Source organism: Olea europaea, chromosome 19 (assembly GCF_002742605.1).
Source record: "Olea europaea var. sylvestris chromosome 19, O_europaea_v1, whole genome shotgun sequence".
Classification (NCBI taxonomy): domain Eukaryota; kingdom Viridiplantae; phylum Streptophyta; class Magnoliopsida; order Lamiales; family Oleaceae; genus Olea; species Olea europaea.
The window spans coordinates 6578223-6598822 of record NC_036255.1 but is presented as its reverse complement, the minus strand read 5'-3'; positions in this window follow the sequence as shown (position 1 = coordinate 6598822).

The window sequence follows — 20600 nt, the reverse complement described above, 5'->3', positions numbered from 1 at the left end:
TATTCTAATTTAATTTGCTATATTTTGGGTAGCATCCAAGTATGCTACATATACGATAAATGCAAAATTGGTATATGCAAATTCTGTATCTGAGTTCATTGTATATACGGTAGGCTGCTGTAAGCTGCAAATACGGTAGGCTGTATATACGGTAAGTATATATAGTAAGCTGCTGTAAATGCGGTAAGCTGTATATACGGTAAGTTGCAAATATGGTAAGCTGCATATATGGTAAGTTGCATATACAGTATGCGTAAATACGGTATGTTGCATATGCGGTATGCGTAAATACGGTATGTTGCATAAATGGTATGCGTAAATCCAGTATGTTGAATATACGGTATGTGTCAATCCGGTATGTGTCCATTCGATATTTGTTAATCGGTATTCATCCACTAACACAAAGTTTAACAAACTTAAAACAGATTGAAAGAGAAAAAATTGGTTTCTTATATTGTTATTTTTGAAACTAATTTTCTGTTTGTCTTTAAGAAATAGCAACTAAATAAACTAATATGGATGTGTCCCAAACTGTTGATGCTGGAAATCAAGATATGGGCTCCCCTGTGGCTCCATGGCTAAGTTCTGTTACGGCTAAATTGCCAAGTCATGTTGTGAGTCAAACTGTGACTCCAATAACTGGCCATGCTATTACTGTTCTAGTTAATCATGGAGAAAATCGGAGAAATTCAATGGTTTTAATTTAAAGAGATAGTAGCAGAAAATGTTAATTTACCTTACCACCTTGAATTTTGTGAGATTCTTAATTGAAACTGCTCCAAAACTCAATGAGGATGAGGGAGATGTTCAAACGATCAGTGTGATTGACGCTTGGAAACATCGAATTTTTTGTGCTGAAACTACATCATGAACGACTTAGCAAACTCGCTATACAATGTTTGTGGTAACATGAAAACTGCTATGCAGTTGTGGGAGTCATTGGTTCAAAAATATAAGACGGAGGATGCCGGGGTTAAGAAATTCATTGTTTAGCCGATTCTTGGATTATAAAATGGTGGAATCCAAAACAGTAATCGTCAAGTGCAAGAACTCCAAGTGATTCTTTACGAGATTCATATCGAAAGGATAATTTTGAGTGAAACTTTCCAAATGGCTGCAATTATTGAGAAATTGCCCCCCCTCCCATGTGGAAAGACTTCAAGAATTATCTTAAGCACAAACGAAAGGAAATGAATGTTGAAAAACTGATTGTTAGACTTCGAATTGAAAAAAAAATAGAAATTCAGAAAAGAAGGGGTTCAATCTTATTGTGGCTAAAGCCAATGTTGTTGAGCACAACCAAAGTTCTAAGACTGTAAAGAACAAGCTTAGGATATCTGGTGACAAAGTTGTTAAACTAGGACCGAAAGGAGGCATTTCTAAGAAGAAATTTCAAGAAAAAAGCTTCAATTGTGACAAAGTAGTCACTAGTCTTCGAAATGTAGATTGTCAAAGAATAATAAAGAAGCAAATGTAGTTGACCACATGACGCATGATGTGTCGAAAATAAATCTCGCAGCAGTCATTTCTAAAGTGAACATGGTGGGTTTTAACCCAAAAGAATGGTGGATTGACATCAATACTATACAGCTGTGTGCTCTAATAAAGAGTTGTTTACTACGTCTGAAACAATTGAGATTGTAGATAAGTTGTTCATGGGAAATTAAGCAACTTCTAAAATGAAAGGTCAAAGAATGGTGACAACCTTGGGAAAGGAGCTGACTCTTAATAATGTGCTGTATGTGCCGAAAATTTGTAAGAACCTTGTCTCCGGATTGCTTTTGAATAAGCATGATTTTCGTCTTGCATTTGAGTCAAACAAAGTTATTTTATCAAAAGGTGGAATATTTGTAGAAAAATGTTATGTTTTTTATGGTATGTTTAAATTGAATGTAATGGTTGTTAAACCAAAAATGAATAATGTAAACTCTTCTGCTTACTTGCTCGAGTCTTCCATCTTATTGCATGGTAGACTAAGACATTAACTATGACATTTTACGTAGACTAGTTAACTTGAAATTCATACCCGCATTCCACATTGATTCCAACTATAAGTGCGAAACTTGTGTCGAGACAAAATTAACAAGGTCATCTTTTGAATCAATTGAACGAAATACAGAATCACTTGATTTAATTCACAGTGACGTATGTGACTTAAAACTGGTACAAACAAGAGGTGGCAGTAAGTACTTCATTACTTTTGTCGATGATAACACAAAATATTATTATTTATATGTGCTTAAAAGGAAGGATGAAGCTATAGAGAAATTTATTTTCTAAAAGAATGAAGTTGAAAATCAATTTAATAAGTAAACTAAGGTTTACGAAGTGGTTAGTATAAAGCACCATTTATTGAATTTTGTACACAACATGAAATCATACATGAAACCACTACACCTTATTCTTCGTAAAAAAAACGATATTCCTGAATAGAAAAATTGTACCTTAAAAGAAATGATGAATGTAATGCTAGTAAGTTCTGGGTTACCTCAGAACATGTGGGGGGAAAACTGTGCTGTCAACAAATTACTTTTTAAATAAGGTGCCCTGAAAGAAAATAGAAAAGACTCCTTATGAATTATTGAAATAAAGAAAGTCTTCCTATAAATACTTACGAGTGTTAAGATTTCTTACTAAAATGGCTATTCTAATACCAAAGAAGCTAAAGATAGGCCTGAAAACTGTAGATTGCATCTTCATTAGCTATGCACATAATAGTAGTACTTATTGATTTCTTGTGGATGAATTTAAAATCCCAGACATACATAGAAACACGATATTGGAATCAAGAAATACTTCATTCTTTGAATATGTATTTTCATACAAGTCTAAAGAGAAAGCAAGCTCCTCTAAATGAACATATAAGATTATGACAGAAAATAGTCAGAATTAAAAACTAGAAGAGGAGATCGAGGTTAGATATAGCAAATGGGAAAGGACGAAAAAATTTTATGGTCCAGCTATTCTAACATATATGCTATAAAGTAAATTTCAAAGTTATCTAGAAGTTGTGAATTCTTCGGAAGGACCTCAATGGAAAGATGCCATTAAAAGTGAAATAGATTTGATAGTGCAAAATCATAAATGGGAACTAGTAGATCTTTCTCCAAGAAGCAAACCACTAAGCTACAAGTGGATTTTCAAAAGAAAAATAAAAACAGATGAAACTATCGAAAAATATAAGGCCATATTAGTAATAAAAGATTTCAAACAAAGGGAACTCCTTGATTACTTTGATACGTATTCTCTAGTGACGAAAATAACATCTATTACGATGATATTTGCGATTGCCACTCTGTGAAATCTTGAAGTACATCAAATGAATGTTAAAACTGTATTTTTAAATGGAGATTTAGAGGAAGAAATCTATATGGAACAATCGGAGGGATTTTCATCACCAGGGTAAGAAAAGAAAGTCTGTAAATTGAGGAAGTCATTACATGATTTGAAACAAGCACCTAAACAATGACATGAAAAATTCGATAATGTCATGACAGAATGTAGATTGAAAATCATTAAGCATGACAAATGTATTTACATCAAATACATTGAAGATAGTTATATCATTTTATATCTTTATGTTGACGACATGCTTATTGTTGGTGGTGACATTAAAATGATTAAATCTACTAAAAATATGTTAAATTCGAGATTTGATATGAAAGATATGGGTTTAGCTAATTTTATATTTGGAATCAAAATTTCAAGAACATCAGATGGGCTTGTTCTAAGTCGGTAACATTATGTGGACAAAATCTTGGAAAAGTTCAATAAGAATGATACTGGATTGGATAGAACACAGTTAGATGCAAGTCAACATTTATCTAAAAACAAAGGTGAAAGTGTCTCTCAAGTAGAATACTCGAGAATTATTGGGAGTCTAATGTACTTGATGAGTTGTATAAGACCAAACATAGCCTACACAGTTAGTAAACTGAATAGATATGCGAGTAATTCGGGGGCTGATAACTGTCAAGGAATAGCAAAAATACTAAGGTACTTAAGCTATACTCGTAACTTTGGACTACACTATATCAGATATCCAACGGTCATTGAAGGATATAGTGATGCTAACTGAATATTTGATATAAAAAAAATTCAATGTCCACTAGTGGATTTCTGTTCACGTTGGGAAGTGCTGTCATATCCTAGAAATCCTCTAAGCAAACAGTTATCGCAAGATCTACTATGGAATTTGAGTTGATAGCTCTAGATAAATGTGGTGAAGAGGCCAAGTGGTTATACAACTTTTTAGAGGATATTCCAAGATGGTTAAAACCCATGCTAGCAATTTTAATATATTGTGACAGTCAATCAACAATTAGAAGGGCACAAAGTAACATGTACAATGGTAAGTCTAAACATATACATTGTAGATAAAATACCACGAAACAACTATTCTCAACTGGAGGTATCACTATTGACTATTGACGTCAAAAGATAACACTGCGGATCCGCTAACCAAAGGGTTAAATAGAGAGTTATTTGGAAAATCATCGAAAGGAATGAGACTTAAGCCCTTGAACGAATAAGTTATTAAAAAAGAAAACCAATTTAGTTGACTGGAGATCCAAAAATTTAGGTTAAAATGGACAACTTAATTGTAAAGACTTAGTTAAATCACTGCGATAGATGTTACCTCCTGTTCATTCTTATGATGTAGCAGTGATGCTCGTAAGGATGAAAGATAAGTAATAGGCTTTTAATGATTCTTATGTATCGAAGTTCGAGCCAAGTAATGCAGGTTACTTGTAATAAGAAATCGTCTATGTGAGAGAGAAGTGTGACCACTTCTAAGAGAATTGTGTGTGGCTCAATTCTTAGTAACTCTTATAGAACCAGGCGCATGTTGATGGCCAAAACGAACATAATAATGAGAATTGAATTGTATTAGAAAGAAGTAGTGTAGAGTATATCATTGTTTACACAAACTATAGAACAGTTCAAAGACAACACGTCTGCTGGTCAGCTAGTAAAGTAAATATACTTCCACAAGGAAAGGTTCAAAGTATAATACTTACCAATTCTTTTATTTCACAGTCTTATGTCTCTCCCAATTTTCATTTATGTGAGAAATTGTTGGAAAAAATGGATTGTGTGGCTAACTTTGACATAAAATTTGAGTGGGACTCGATTGGCTATTTTGGAAGTTCAAGATTGATTTGTGTTCTCCTCCGTGAAAACATCAAAATCATGTATTTACTTGCCAAAAATGATGTTCGGGTGAATGAGAAATTGGAGCTCGAAGTGTGCCAATTGAAAGGAATTTATGTGTTGGAGAAAACTGTTTAAAGTTTGTCCCACATTAGAAAATTATGAAAGCAAATACCACTTTAAATATGATTACACTTTAGAATGGTGTGATCATGTGTAGCATAGAGGCTCTCTCTATGCGGGCCTGCGCAGGGAATAATCGATCTGAAATAAGCTTCGAACGTGAAAATTGACCCCTTAGAAGAGCCCACGTTTTGCTAATTTTTTCCTCCAACTACCGTTTAAATTTCAAAACTGTCAAAACTCCTATATTCATTGTCATTATATATGACTTAATGATATTCATGGGGTTAAGCCTATATAAGCAACCCGATTTTCTACAATTCCACACAAGAAGAAGAATTCTGCATAAATAGTTTCTGCATACTACATAGTCATATAGATTCTGGTCTCGTCCGAATTTCCTTTGGTGATACTGTTTCGGCACAAGTTCTATTCGACAAAGAGTGTTTGATGTGCTCAAATTATACTGTTCCTTCGTTCTATCCTATGAGACAGACGTCCGAATTTAACCTTAAGGACCTACGGTAAAGAGGGGAATATGTTTTAAGGAAACTAAGTTCACATAGGCCTCAGTTAAAATTTTCTTACTTTTGGCTAATTATTTTACTTATTCTATTTTATTGGAATTTAATCTGCTATATTTTAGTTAACTAGATTAAGTTATTCAGATTAATTTGTTCGGTTTATTGTAATTTAATATGCTATATTTTGGGTAGTATCCAAGTACACTACATATATGATATATGCAAAACCGGTATTTTCAAATTCGGTATCTAATGTCATTGCATATACGATAAGTTGCAAATACGGTAAGTTGCGTATACGATAAGCTGCTACAAATACGGTAAGCTGTGTATGCGATAAACTGCATATCCGGCATGCATAAATACGGTATGTTTCATATACGGTATGTGTAAATTCGATATATTGCAGTACGGTATGTGTCAATCCGGTATATGTCCATCCGGTATTCATCTACTAAAACAAAGTCCAACAAAATTTACTTCAAATCATTGTTATTCTTTTGAGTTCATCTCTTGTGGGTTTGTTGTTCAAGGCCAAAACCAAAGGATGATTGCAAGGAACACACCATGGTTTAAGCAGTGGATGGCATCTTTCATCAAACTTTAAGCATAATAAGGAAAAGTGGTCTGATTTAAACTATTTGGCTTCGACGAGTTAGGTATTCCCATTCAAAGTTAATTACTTTGTTAAAGGGAAAAAAAGTTATTGATATGCCTTGTTGGGTAACTAACCTCCTATATGTGTTAATTGTCAAATAGAAAAAAAAAAAGTTTCAAACTACCTTACAAATGTTCTAATAAAACTTGAAATTTCAAAACCCTCCTCTCCTATGTCTATTTTCTGCCATCTCCATTGCTTTGTCGTCGTTGCCGTCTTCCTTCATTGCCTCTCCGAGGACATCTTAATCATCAAGCCCTACAAACCCCAAATAGTTAATCGAAAAATTCCTCACCTGATTCCTATTCCTTTCAGTAATGGTTGAATAAAGTGAGTGGAAGAGGAAAATAACTATTGATGAAGAAGCATCTTCAAAGAAGAAGAAATGAATTTCTTCAAAATTTTATAAGGAATTTGATAGTTTATTCCATTTTCAGTCATTAAGGTACTAGATTTAGTTGGTCAACACAAATGAGACTAGAATTTCTACTCTTGTTAAAAATGGAGAGGCAAGTATCCATAGCATTTAGCCACATTTTGTGGAAATGAAAATGGGTGGAATAGCTATTTTTTTTTTTTTTTGAAAAATAAGTGGTTGAAAAATAAGGAAAAATTTTCGATTTACGTATAATATTATTTTATGGAAGATTGTGTGGTCAAAAATAAGAGAGAGAAAATGAAATGTAATGGAATTGAAATTAATGGGGGGCCAAAAGGGGGCTTAATATCCTCATTGACATTTTTTTTCTCTTCATTAGGTTATTTTAATGTAAATTTGACTGTTGTTTCCATCAATAGGTTTGATATCAAGCCATTATATCTATCCCAATTGAATGGAATTTGTTTAAGGTATTCAATGGAAGTGATAAACCCTTTTGAAGTATATTGGTCACTGGTCAGCACATTGAAGAATTAGTGGTATATGATCGAGAATAGACCATCTAACCACAGTAACTTTTGATCATATCAGCACAGATCCCCTGCTAATAGGGGATACATAGGGACAAGGCCACGTTGGCCCTGTCGGTGTAGCAAGCTTTAAAAAATGGTTAAAACATGGAAAAGCGAGAATAGCCTTAAAAAGCAGAGAGAAAAGAGATAAGGAAAAAATTGACATAGTGATTTTGAAGATTGTTGACCCACACCAATGACCCAAATCCACATCAATCATTGCTATAGATACCCATTTCTCAACAAGTTTAGCTTTATTCCACTTTGTAGTTAACTTCTAATTGAATATATCAAAATTTTTGTGTCTATATTCTCCATTGAGATGCTCATCACTAGTTGAACTATTTATAATATTTTCTTTTTCACTAGAATTTCTTAGTCTCTTACTGGTCTCTCGAATTGCATTAGCAATTGCATCTCTTCTTCCCTCAGAACTCTTGAAAATTTGTTTAGTTGACTTTGAGAATACAACATGAAAACAAGGCATAAAAGTTATTATTTCTAATACGCTACGTATGTCTCATGTATGATAAGAAAACACAATCGCCCGAGCATTGTCCATCGTACAAAATATATTTCTCACTAAATGTATACTCCCTAGAGTTAGAACAAAGACCTACAACATCAAGATAAGTTGCAGTTAGAGATCTAAACAAATCCAAAGTATTCAACATTTCATCGCAATATGAATATATAGATAAATCACATGTCAAAATATAGTATAACAAAATTGATTATTATGAAAAAGTACATTATCTACAAAGTACGTTGGAAGTTATCAAACTACTGTAAGTATCAGAAAATACGCTTTCAACATCTAGTCTTCCATAATTCTCATCATCATCAAGGTTGTTTGTAATTGACTATGATATATATAGTGGAATAGTTGCCTTATAATTAGTATCTTCTTCCATGTGTGATGCATCAAAGTCTCTTTGGCCAACTTGCGAAGCAACATACCAACAAGATGTTTCATTTTCCCTAGAATAAAAAACTTGTTTTGCCGTGTTGCCAAGATGAAAGAATCATTTTCAAACTTTCTAGGTCCCTTGTTGAGGTTAACCGAAGTGACTCTGTCTTCCTTTTTTATTTCGTTCACGATATTTACCCAATCATGCTTGAATAGTGGAACATGAAACATATTATAATCAAACACTATAACATCATGCAAAACTCCATAATAAAGAACTTGCCCAACTATTTGTGCATTATGTTTTGCACTAGATCTACACATGGTCATTGTTTCAACTAAAACACCATTATTTTGACGAGAATTTTCTGCATCTTTAGTGTGAAATCGAAGACCATTTATGATAAAACTAGAATATGACATAGATTGACATCTAGGACCTTGTGCAAGCTACTTCAAATTGTTCGATACTTTGTCTGTCAATACCTAAACTTTAATATGTTATTAGAAATAAAAGAATAAATGCACAACTAGACATTTATTATTTGATGTGTATTCCAATCTTATCAACCAACCAGGCAGCAAAAGCATCAATGTACTTCTTGTGCAATAAAGTCCAATTTCTTTCCAATCGTCTGTTAACACTCTTAAGTTCATCCATATGCATCCTAAGGTAAATACAATATGTCAAAAAGTAAATATGGTTGAACTACTTAAAATTTATAGGATTCGATATTTAATAAACGTACTCTATGTATGGTTGAACTTCTGTACTATTCAGTAACACATAGTGATGAACAACTTTCAACATCTCATTAGATAGTACAATTGCCTTCTCTTTAGAAATTGTACGCCCTGCAACTAGGAAATCAATCTTATATTCTTCATTGGGTACATGATTAGAGAGTCTATTTTGGATGCTTATGTTATGTATTTGCTACAAAACTACGCATTTTCTTCAACAATATATCGTTCAGCTATGCACCCTTCAAGCCGTGTACGATTCATAACATATCTTTTCAACACTTTCATATATCTCTCAAATGGGTACATCCAACGATATTGTAATGATCTATATAGACGAATTTCTCTCCCAATATGGATTGTCAAATGCACCATTATTCAAAAAAGGAAGGCGGGAAATACCTTTCTAACATGCATAAAGCTTTAGAAATGTCATCCTCTAATTGTTCAACCTTATTTCTATCTACAATTCCTTGACATATTTCCTAGAAAAATGTACTTAATTTAAAATGGAGTTCCTTGGTCCTTTAGGTAGAAGTCGTCTCAACACAACTAATAATAATTGTTGCATTAAAATGTGATAATTATGAGACTTTAGTCCAACTATCTTATATTCTTTCACTGATATATAATTTTCAATATTAGATCCATAACCATCGAGTAATCTCAAGTTAGCAAGACTTCTGGAAAAAAAATAACAAAAAAAATATTGTTTCTCAGCTTTTGATAAGGTGTGAGAAGCAGCTGGCAGGTAGAATTACTTACTCTACTCTGAGGATGTAAATTATGCGTTTCTCAGCTTTTGATCAGGTGTGAGAAGCAGCTGGCAGGTCGAATTTACTTACTCTACTCTGAGGATGTAAATTATGCCTAATGTTCATTTCTTCCATGTCCTTAATGCCATCTTTAGATTTTCCTTTGACATTCAAAAGTATACTGATGATCCTATCACAAATATTCTTCTGAACATGCTTTACATCCAAATTATGACGTACAAGTTTGGAAATCAAACATCAATGGAGTCATGAAAAACTACACACAATTAGAATTATTAAATAAAAATGAATGAAATATTATAACAATTACCTTCCAATATGGTAGATCGAAAAATATTGAATTTTCTTCCATGTTACATTAGATCGAGTTGTACTCTTCTTCCTCTTTCGTTTACCAATTTTCCCCTATCATTTGTAATTTTATCAACTGCAAGAGAATCCTCCTCACCATTTTTTATCTTCAGCCTAATACCATGTTCAACATGTCCGTTAAACTAGCTCATTTTCAGGCAAAATGGATGATCAAAAGTGAGAAATCTTCTATATCCCATATAAGCAAATTTCCTACCATGCTTCAACTATAGTGAACATATATTTTCACAACAAATAGGTCATGCAATTTTTCCTTTGACGGGCCACCCAGATATATTTTCGTATACAGGAGAGAAAAATAGCTTTTAAGTTAAATGTAGACTTTGTAGCTGCATCGTACATATCACCTCATCACTCCATAATAACGCTAAGTCATCTACAAGTGGTGTCCAATAAACATCGTTAAGATTACTGGCCAACAACTGTATTTAGGTAAGCATGTATCTTTTCATAGCCAAGATCAAATGTATTGAAAAGTTTTTTCAACTCATAAAATGAGTTTAGAGGTGCATTATTCTCTGGCAGCATGTGTAGAACAAGATTTATAAGTTCATCAAAACTGTTGTTTAATAGATCATGTGAAGATTTATGCTTAAACATAGCAATCAAAGTTGACATCTTTGTAAATGCCCTACAACCAAGATATAAAGGAGTTTCGGCATCATCAACTAAACTTTCAATCTGCTCGTCTCTTCCATCAAGATGGTTTCCAGGATCTACATCATGTTGTGCATAGAAATCCTTAAGCATCCTACTCGACTTAGGCATTTCCAAGTCGAATGAATTTGATTCACATGGTTGATCTCCATGAAATACCCAAATAGTATATGTAGGATCCATACCTTTGATAACCAAATGTTCATATATTGTATCATAATGATGATGCATTAGATTCCTACACTGAACACAAGGGCATGCTATCATTTCTGAATTGTACTTTTCATGAGCGTTCAACAAAATTCCGTGCTCCCTCTCTATATTGTTTTGAAAATCTAAAAATTAAACTTTATGATCATTATACGTTAATTTTTTTATGTTATAACTAGACTTGTAAGATTAATTTCAAATGATAACCTTGATAAATGCACCCACTCTTTGTCCATTACAGGTAGTGGCAAATCCAGAAATTCAAGTGAGTTAGGACAATCGTTGATCGTTGACCATCAATGCCTAAATATGAGATTATTTATTAATATTTTAATTAGTTGACGGTGTATTTGGTGCTAAACTTACGTTAAGGCAAATATTCACACAGTCGGAAATCCAAAAATTGCAAGTTAAGCGCAAATTTTGTACAGTAACATGAGGCTGAGAGAACGCACAGGACATAACCTCCAGAAGACTAATAGAGAGATGGAGATAGGTTAACACTTGTGCTTAGTTATTATTGATTAATAATTATTAAGCATCATTCATCAATACAAACAATTAAGGCATTAGTTCCTAAAATTGAACACGGTAAAAACCAAAATCATGCATTGAATTGGCATAAAGATGTCAATAGAGTTCCACATACTATTAGCTCCACATGGCTTGCATACTGAAACAAAAAGGAAGTAAACTAAAATATATTCTATATAGTGAAATACACTTTAGTTTGTTTACTACTGCATATTTTCTGTGTTCAAAGATAGAAACCAAAAATAAATTGGAACAACATGATGACGTGGTTAACAACGATATTGTTACTTTCACAAATGAATAACAAAGGTGAGGCAAACATTTATTTATTTAACTGGTTAGTTTGCATTTTTTCAATTATATAATATTGTTATAGCATAATAATTGATGAAAAAAGATGATATAGAGCATCACAAATGTCCAGAAGGCCCCTAAACAAAAGTGAAACAAGTTCAAAGAGGGAGAAAGATCATGATTTTAATAATAAGAACAGATAATTATCTTGATAAATAAGGGAAAATGAAGTTGAGTTCAAGCCCCACTCAAGGTAGAGCTTCTCATAGAACTACCAAACCAAGATCTAAGAGAATAAGGAGACGGTGAAGTCCAAGAAGCAATTATGTTTACGTTTTTCTCATTTCCTTGCACTTTAATTACAGATGGACAGTTTTTTTCTTTTGCAAGATTAGAGATCGTTTAATAGTATGAAAAAAAACTTTCTACAAAATGAAACCAACAAACCAGAAGCAGCAGCAAATTCAGGAGATGGAGCATGGAAGATTGAAATTTGTGGTCATGGTTCGCTTCTGCCAGCATTATATAACAATTTGGCTTATCATATTTTTCTAGGAAAAAATGTGTGCAGAAAGCTATTTCATTACTAGTAAGTGGAGATTTATATAAATCAATGATGAATCAGTTGAACGCCTCAAAAAATGGACAAAAATATTAATGAAGTCTCACCCAAATTTAGAGGATCCAATCACTATGTGAAAAACCTATGATTAAAAACACAAATCTATCAGATTAACATTTTAGTATAAAATATATATAGATGTCAACTAGCTTTACCGGTTGGCTCCAAAATCCACTAAGTTCTTCATGTATCCCTGAAGAAGAATTTGGGAGATTATGCTTTGCTGGTAATACAACTACCTATAGAAATTGAATAGACTCAACCAGTACACAAGTCCCTTTCCATTTAGCAGTCTAGGTTAGTCCCCATGATGAACACATTCATTGGTGCAATGGCTGGTTCAATGGTCTGATCTTTCTACAGATTGTACAACTTGGGATTACGCTAATTGAATTAACTCACAATTTGGGAGGATTGTCACGTGGGAAACCAATGGGGAGAAAGGAAGAGAAGACCAAACTAGCAGAAGATGAAGGAAGAAGATGACCAATAAAATTCTTGGATACTTGAAAGAAAAGAGACGGCAAGAGACAGCGAGAGAGAGGTAGAGATGGAATTGTTAGGGTTCTGTAACTATAATTGTTCAGCTCACTTCTCATGTTTGGTTTTGAGTATACTTTTTTTTAAACTATGCAGGTCGGGTCGGGTTAACTCAGTTCCATGTTGCAACGTTTACGAAATGTTGCAGAAGATCCTATACAACGTTGCAAAAAATTAATCTTTTGCAACGTTTTTTAAACGTTGTCAAAGATTAAACGTTGCGAAAGATTAACTTTTTGCCATGTTTGATAAACGTTGCTAAAATAAAAATTTCGCAATGTTTGATAAATGTTGCAAAAGGGGACATTTGCAATATTCACTTAAAAAATGTTGCCAAATTCAATTATTAACACCAACAGCAACATTCACTTACTAAAATATTGCAATAGACCCTTTTAGCAACATTTAATTAATGAATGTTGTCTTTTATATGTTGCAAAAAGATATTTTTCTTGTATTGATAACTACGTTTTTAATTATACTCATTTATTCCCAATCTTATCATGAGTCCCAATCTTATCCATGAAAATTGTAGAAATAAATAAATACGTAGATCTAGAATCCATAAGGATAATAGCAGGTATATCAGATACATGTAACATACCTATTATTACGTCAGTGTTCTAATCCTCCTCTACTCTTCTCAAAGCAAACACTTTGGCCTTTCCTTTCTTAAGTTAATCACATTTTCTCTTTTCCTCTAGACATTCTCTAAGGAAATGACTAGTCTTACCCTAAATGTAGCATACCCTTTTCCCTCAAGACACTCATCCAAGTGTCGCTTTTTGCAACTGGGGCATTGAAGAAAAGTTTTGTTTGAGTTTGATTAATCTTTCCTTTCTTATTTTGATTCCTGTATTTCTCTTTGTCGTGACATGCCACTTTCTCTTTATAGAAGACTCGACGCTAGGTTAAGTTCTCATTTCCAATCCTAAACCATTGGAGATTGCTTGAGCTCCAACTACTGTATAAGTAGTATATTGTTGGGCTACCATGATTCCCTTAAATCTTTAATCTTAATCTATTTCAAACATTTTAGCCTTCGTTAGCTTTGTATTTACCATATGAAGAGCATATCTAGAAAGCCTTTCAAATTTTCTTTCAAACTCTTCAAGTGGAAAATTTTCTTATGTGAGCTGAAGAAATTCTACCTCTTTTTGACCCTTCAATGACTGGGGAAAACATTTACCCATCAACAACTCTTTGATTCTAAGTGAGATTACGTCGTTGTTCTATAGTTCTGGTACGTATTTCAGACTCCCACCAATGTCTAGTATTGTCAGTCAACATGAACTTTGCACAAGAACCTTTTGAGTGTCGTTGTAGCACATGTGCTCGAAGATCCCTTGGGTCTTCTCAACTATTCCTCGGCTGCGAAAGAATCACCTTTATTATCAAAGGACAGTGGTGTTGGTACTTTTTGTTGCATTATGAGGTACCCCTTGAGCCTGTTGCCTGCCCAAGTCTTGCATTGCCTCCAGTAAATCTCCGAACATAGCAGCTTGATCTTGTTGTCATCGTGCCATTTCCTTTAAATAAAAATAATTTGTACTAAGGATTGTTCAACCATACTATACTCTTCCTAGAGGCCTATCTATATTTAGTCATGTCCATCATGTATATTATGCTAAGTCAAATTGCTATGCATTAAAGTTTTAGGGCCCGTTTGATTCTCATTTTTATCAAAATACATTTTTCTTTATATTCTTTTTAACCATACATTCTTTATTAAGATAATATTACACGTAAATAAAAAAAAAAATTCTTACTTTTCATCCACACGTTCTTCATCAATCTAATACTCTAAAATTCATTTTTCCATAAAAATGGGTATCAAACACCCTTTTAGCCATATGATAATCATATTGTTAATTGTACTATCCTACACAAAATACTAATATGCCTAGTTAACATACTTTTGAAATAAAATGATGTGAAAGGAAAAAACTCATGAGATTATGCAATTAATTAGTATGAATCGAAATACGAAGGATAATATAAATAAATAAAAATATTCTTCATCTTTTCATACCTTAAAAATCTGGACATTGGCAGATTGATGAGTTTTTGATTAGTTTCACTCGATTTATATACTTCTACTTCTCTTGATCAAAATAAGAGAACTGGATTTGCTTTTATGAGTTATTCATGGATCTCGTAACTTCTTATCATTATTTATAGAAATTTTATAATATAGATTTTTTTTGGTATAGAATTTCTAAAAAATGACTTTTCCTAAAATTGAAGTTGGTTTGAAACATTGCTTTTTGTCTTATTGATTTGAATAATGTGCAACTAAAAAGGATTCCATGGGAGGAGGAGAGATAATAAATGGACCTTTTAAATCTCAAGTTCTTCTTAGACGGTTTAGATCTTTTTCACAAAGTCGTTTAGATTTACGAATGCACAAATAAAAAAAAAAACTCAAACAATAAAATATACGGAATGTTTTGGGATCATATCTTTCACCAAAACATCAATAAAAGCTAGTACAACATGCACTAAAACTAGGAATAATTAAGAATTATAATGTTACTTCAAAACTATTCAAACTCAATAAATAAGGTACTTAGTGATGATAATTCATTGGTCCATTAGCACACCCATCCATCCACCGCCATCGAGCATGTTAATTTTTTTCCTGAAATTTGTAAATAAAGAGGGATGAGAATAATAAATTATACTCAATGAGATGCTTGTTACTCCACATTCAAATTAAACATGAAATTGTGCTTAAATTATCTTATCAACATAAAATAAGAATTATCACCCCAAGAAAAATGATAATTCTTGCAAACGCTGCAAAATAACGTGATGGCTAATTGAAACCTGTAGGCGCTCCTTAAATGCGTCATGAATTCTCTTGAAGGAGCCTTGAACTAAAGTAATTAAATTCGTACAAAACAGCGTATTTGGAAAGATGTGAAAAAACCACTAATAGCACTAAGCATGTCACCTTTCAAATATAAATGGGAGATAAAAATTGTAGAAATGGAGATTCTTTATTTTAAATCCAAAGTCTAAACAATAGATAGAGATATATAGATAGGGAGAGGAAGAACATCTACTGGGTAATTTGCTAGAGAAAATTTGGAGTGAGATGGCAAAGCAATATCATTTCTTTATATAGTAGTTTTGATTGAAGTTTTTTAAAGGGTTTAGAACTTTGGGTTAACTCTATCAAATTAAATATAACTAGTTTTTAATTTGAATTAGTATTAGATATAAGACCTATTTTATTTTAATAAAAATAAACGATTTAATAAATACTCATACTCTTATTTCATTTCTACCAAAAAAAAAATCTTCATTATCTTTATTTTATCAAAATCGAGAGCTGGTGGATGGCTTCGATTGAAATTTGAAGAATCTTGATTGAAATTGATAGATACTGATGATATGATGATGAGTTTAACTAATTTAGATACCAACTAATTTGGATACTATAATATTAATTCCATTTCAATCTAAATACAAAATCCAGGTTTAGACTGATCTCTTATTGTTTATTTTCTTGATTAAACTTAACCAACCCATTTTCCTTCACAAATTTCTTAACTGGCCGAAAATTTTGGTGGAAGAAAGGGTATTAATTATTTACCTATCCAAAATATGTTTTTCTCGAGTCTAATATACACGGTTAATTACAACCTATCAAACGAGTCTAATATTGACAGAGTAATTTAATCTAAGGGCTTGATAGGTAGTGATTATGAGAATCAATTTTTAACTGATAAAGAGAAAAGTGGGTCCCACCTATAACACTTATGACCAAAGAAGTCAAAAATAACGGCTGACTATTGGAAGTAATGGTAAAAAAATTGATTTTTTGGTTGAAAAATCAGAACCAAATGAGGGCTAAATCGATTACTACATTATTAACTAAGTAGTTTTCTTAAGAGGCTCCAATCGAGTTAACTTATCCAAAATAACTTTTTTCTTTAGTCCATAATTCACAATTTATTATGGTCTTTAAATTGAGTTTAATATTGATGGGGGGTAATTCTAGCTCATTCAAAAATTAACTATTTGGCCTAAATAAATAAAAGCATAAAATTTAATACTTCTTTCTACATTGATCTATCAACTATTAAGAAAAATCATATAAATCTAATTAATTGTTGGGCATAACAAACTGACTTGCATAACAACTCGACTAGACATGGCATTTCTATGAATTGGCAAATAAATTATGTGCTACACAACTCGTAAAATTTCAAGGTTCTATATTATTTGTCGCCAATAAACCATGTTTGGACTTGTCCGTGATCATTTCGACAAATGCCCAATTCAAAAGTATGTTCACATGCTTACTTGTAAACTATGAAGAAATTATTTATATCCATCTTCATCACTCGCAAATGCCAGCACTAACTGTCTTCAACGATGATAATTTTTTACGTCGACTTGTATAATTTATTCATTTTAAACATAAAGTTATGTTTCAATGCAATCCCGTGCACAACTTCCTACAAATCTATCTTCGTTTCAAATAGTTGCTCGGCATGGAAATCTTAATCAAACCTCATGCAAACAATTAGAGGACCATGAACTCGATCAAATCCTTGAGTTCCCAACCCATTCATATCTCCGATGGGATAAAGGCAATCAAATCATCATTTGTAAATTTATTTTCATTCTCGTTGTCTTGAACTACTGAGAAAATTCTGTATGTAACAGTGAGATCATGATGAGGAACAACTGTCTTAATAATAACCATATCATCCTTACAAACTATAGCTATAGTATCCCAAAAATCATTCACATTACGATCTCCTTCATCGAATTCTTTATGATCACCCTCGGGGACATTCTTCCTCATTAAAATCACGCAAATAAAAGTCATTTGATTTTGGTTCAAGAACCTTCATTTCAACGTCAAAAGTAACTTTTAAAGGTGAAATTGAAATGGATGTATGCTCGTCGAATAGAAATCTCAATTCCATATCGTACGGATTATTGACGTTGAGCTTGTTATATACATCATGGTACATTTTTTCTTATGATTACTTGATGGTATCACAATTTTAATAGCACCAAGTCTTTCAGTCAGTCATTTTCATACTCATCGATAATTTTGATTCACTTAAAATTCATCAAAATAACATGATGAGACTATAATTGATCCCATATTTGCATTATGAAATAGATTTTTTAGGGAAAAAAAACAGATAATGAGGGCAAAAAAATAAAAACTGTCTAGCGAGCTATTCACAGTTGACCCAGCTGTCCAAATGTCTGGGTTGCTCTTCTTCATGCCCAAATGATTGGGTTGGCCTTTTTTCCAAATAACCATGAATCTGTCTGAAAGAATATGTAGATGAATTTTTTCTCATTTTTCCTTAAAAATTATAGATATGTTTAAGAAATACAAAAATTTAAATCCTATGTTGAAATATGATTTAACAATTAAAATAATATGCTAATTTAACTAAAAAAAAATAAACATATGTAAATATGTTTATCGATTCGAAGTGATGGATATAAAGAAACTTTTCTTGTTGAGCATTTGAACAATTTATAAGAATTTAAGGTGAAAACAGATGAAAAATGAAAGAGTTTTTATTTGTGTTAGAGTAAATAGATAAAGAAAGTGACTTGAGTTTGAAATTTTAAGTGGGAAGTATATGGTTTTTTACTTTGTCACTTAAAGTGTATTATTGTCTTTTAAACAAAACCATATCTTTGTAATTGTATACATACATAAGGGTATTTCTCTCTTTCAATCATGAAAAAGCCATCGTGGTTAATGACAAATAACTTAGTCTTACGTGAAAATTTGGGGAAGAGTGTTGACATGGCTAAACTTAAAGGCATTTTCTATAAGACTGTGATTTCATGTATCACAGATTTTTTTCATAACCAGAATCTTTAATTAAGTCAAAATTGATAAGATTGTCTTGTCCTGAAGTGATTCACTCTTGTCCCCTCCTTTGAATATACAGACTCAAAAAAGGAAGAAAAATGTAAAATAAGTGCTCAGTTATGGAAGGGAAATGAATTATCCCACCGAGTTCTTTATTGCGTAAAAATATAGTGGATGAGAGATCATAATGTATTACCTTTCGAGAAATCGAAATCACAAAGTTCTTTTGTCCAATGAGTCGATGGCGACATAAGTTATTGCACCTCTTAGTTTCTAGAGTATGTTGCAGGTCCTTGTATGATGTAGGGAAAAAATCACAACTCAGGGATATAGAATACCCCAAATTAAAAACCCCCCATAATGATTGAAAATTCAAATGTCCGGTGTATATATATATATATATATAGAGAGAGAGAGAGAGAGAGAGGAAGATTATGTTACATCCGTTTCCTACAATTAAGCTCCCTTACCATATATAATAGGACTCCAAATATAAAAAATATGTAACCAAAATTCAAAAAAATCTGCCCGATTTCATTATGCACAGCAACGAAATTAATGTTGTCGATTGATTTTACTACAAATTGGTCGATTTCATTACTCTATCAGGTCACAGAGATCGGTGTCGATTCCATAAAAAGGAAATAATTATCGGAGAAGCCAATCCAAGTAATAATATGAATGTTATGTTCGTCGATTCGAATGTCACATTCCGAACTGAATTCCGTAACACAAATTGGTCGTAAAATCATTGTTGCAGGGGACAAGAAATCATTGCTGGCCATGAAAGTGCTGATCATCCCTGGCTAATATAATACAGGTAATAGTGTATTTTGCTGTGATCACAACTTGAAATCAACAATCACGAGACTAATGTCGTTCATCACAAAATTAGTATAATATCTAACTTATAGGTCACAGCTGCTCATATCGTCGTTAGCTGGTTTCTCGTCACATGTTGCTATTCAGTAGAATCGCAGTAGACATATGTATCACATGCGTGAACTGTATGTGTAAATGTCACCTGATCTGTGGAACTGTAACCTCTATACTGTGAAATGTGAAGTATTACAACAACTATGTCCATGTATTTAGCATCAAACGTGTAGTTATTCACTTCAAGCATATGCGACCTCTATGTAACAATGTAGGAGAAGTCATATGTGACCTAATTTCTGGCTCCGTAACCCTAATTGGTAATGCATGACCTGCTGTGTGAAACTGTGACTTGACTTGTGAATCTGTAACCTATTTGATGTGACATGTTTCTCCCACAATGTGTCGAGAATGTAAAATCAAACATTTCGTCATTCGTTGCGAGCATATCAACTCTGTAGTTTGAATGATACCAATCTGTGACCCGACTTGTGATTGTCTTATCCATAACTATTTGTAACCTGGTTTGCTAATTTGTGACCTCGTTGCTGTGCAATATGACATGTGACATATTTCACATATGATGAAATTATTGATATTAATTCTAATTTGCAGAATGGTGTACTTGCATGTATATTTACTGTATGGAATGCAATCATTATTGGCGTTGGTAGCTCGCAACTGCAGTTATTTAACCCTTGTGGAAACACTGATGACAGAATTTGCTCTGGATCCTACGAAGGTAGCTGTGTCATTGAAGTACATATTGAAGGAAGATTTGCCTCTCAT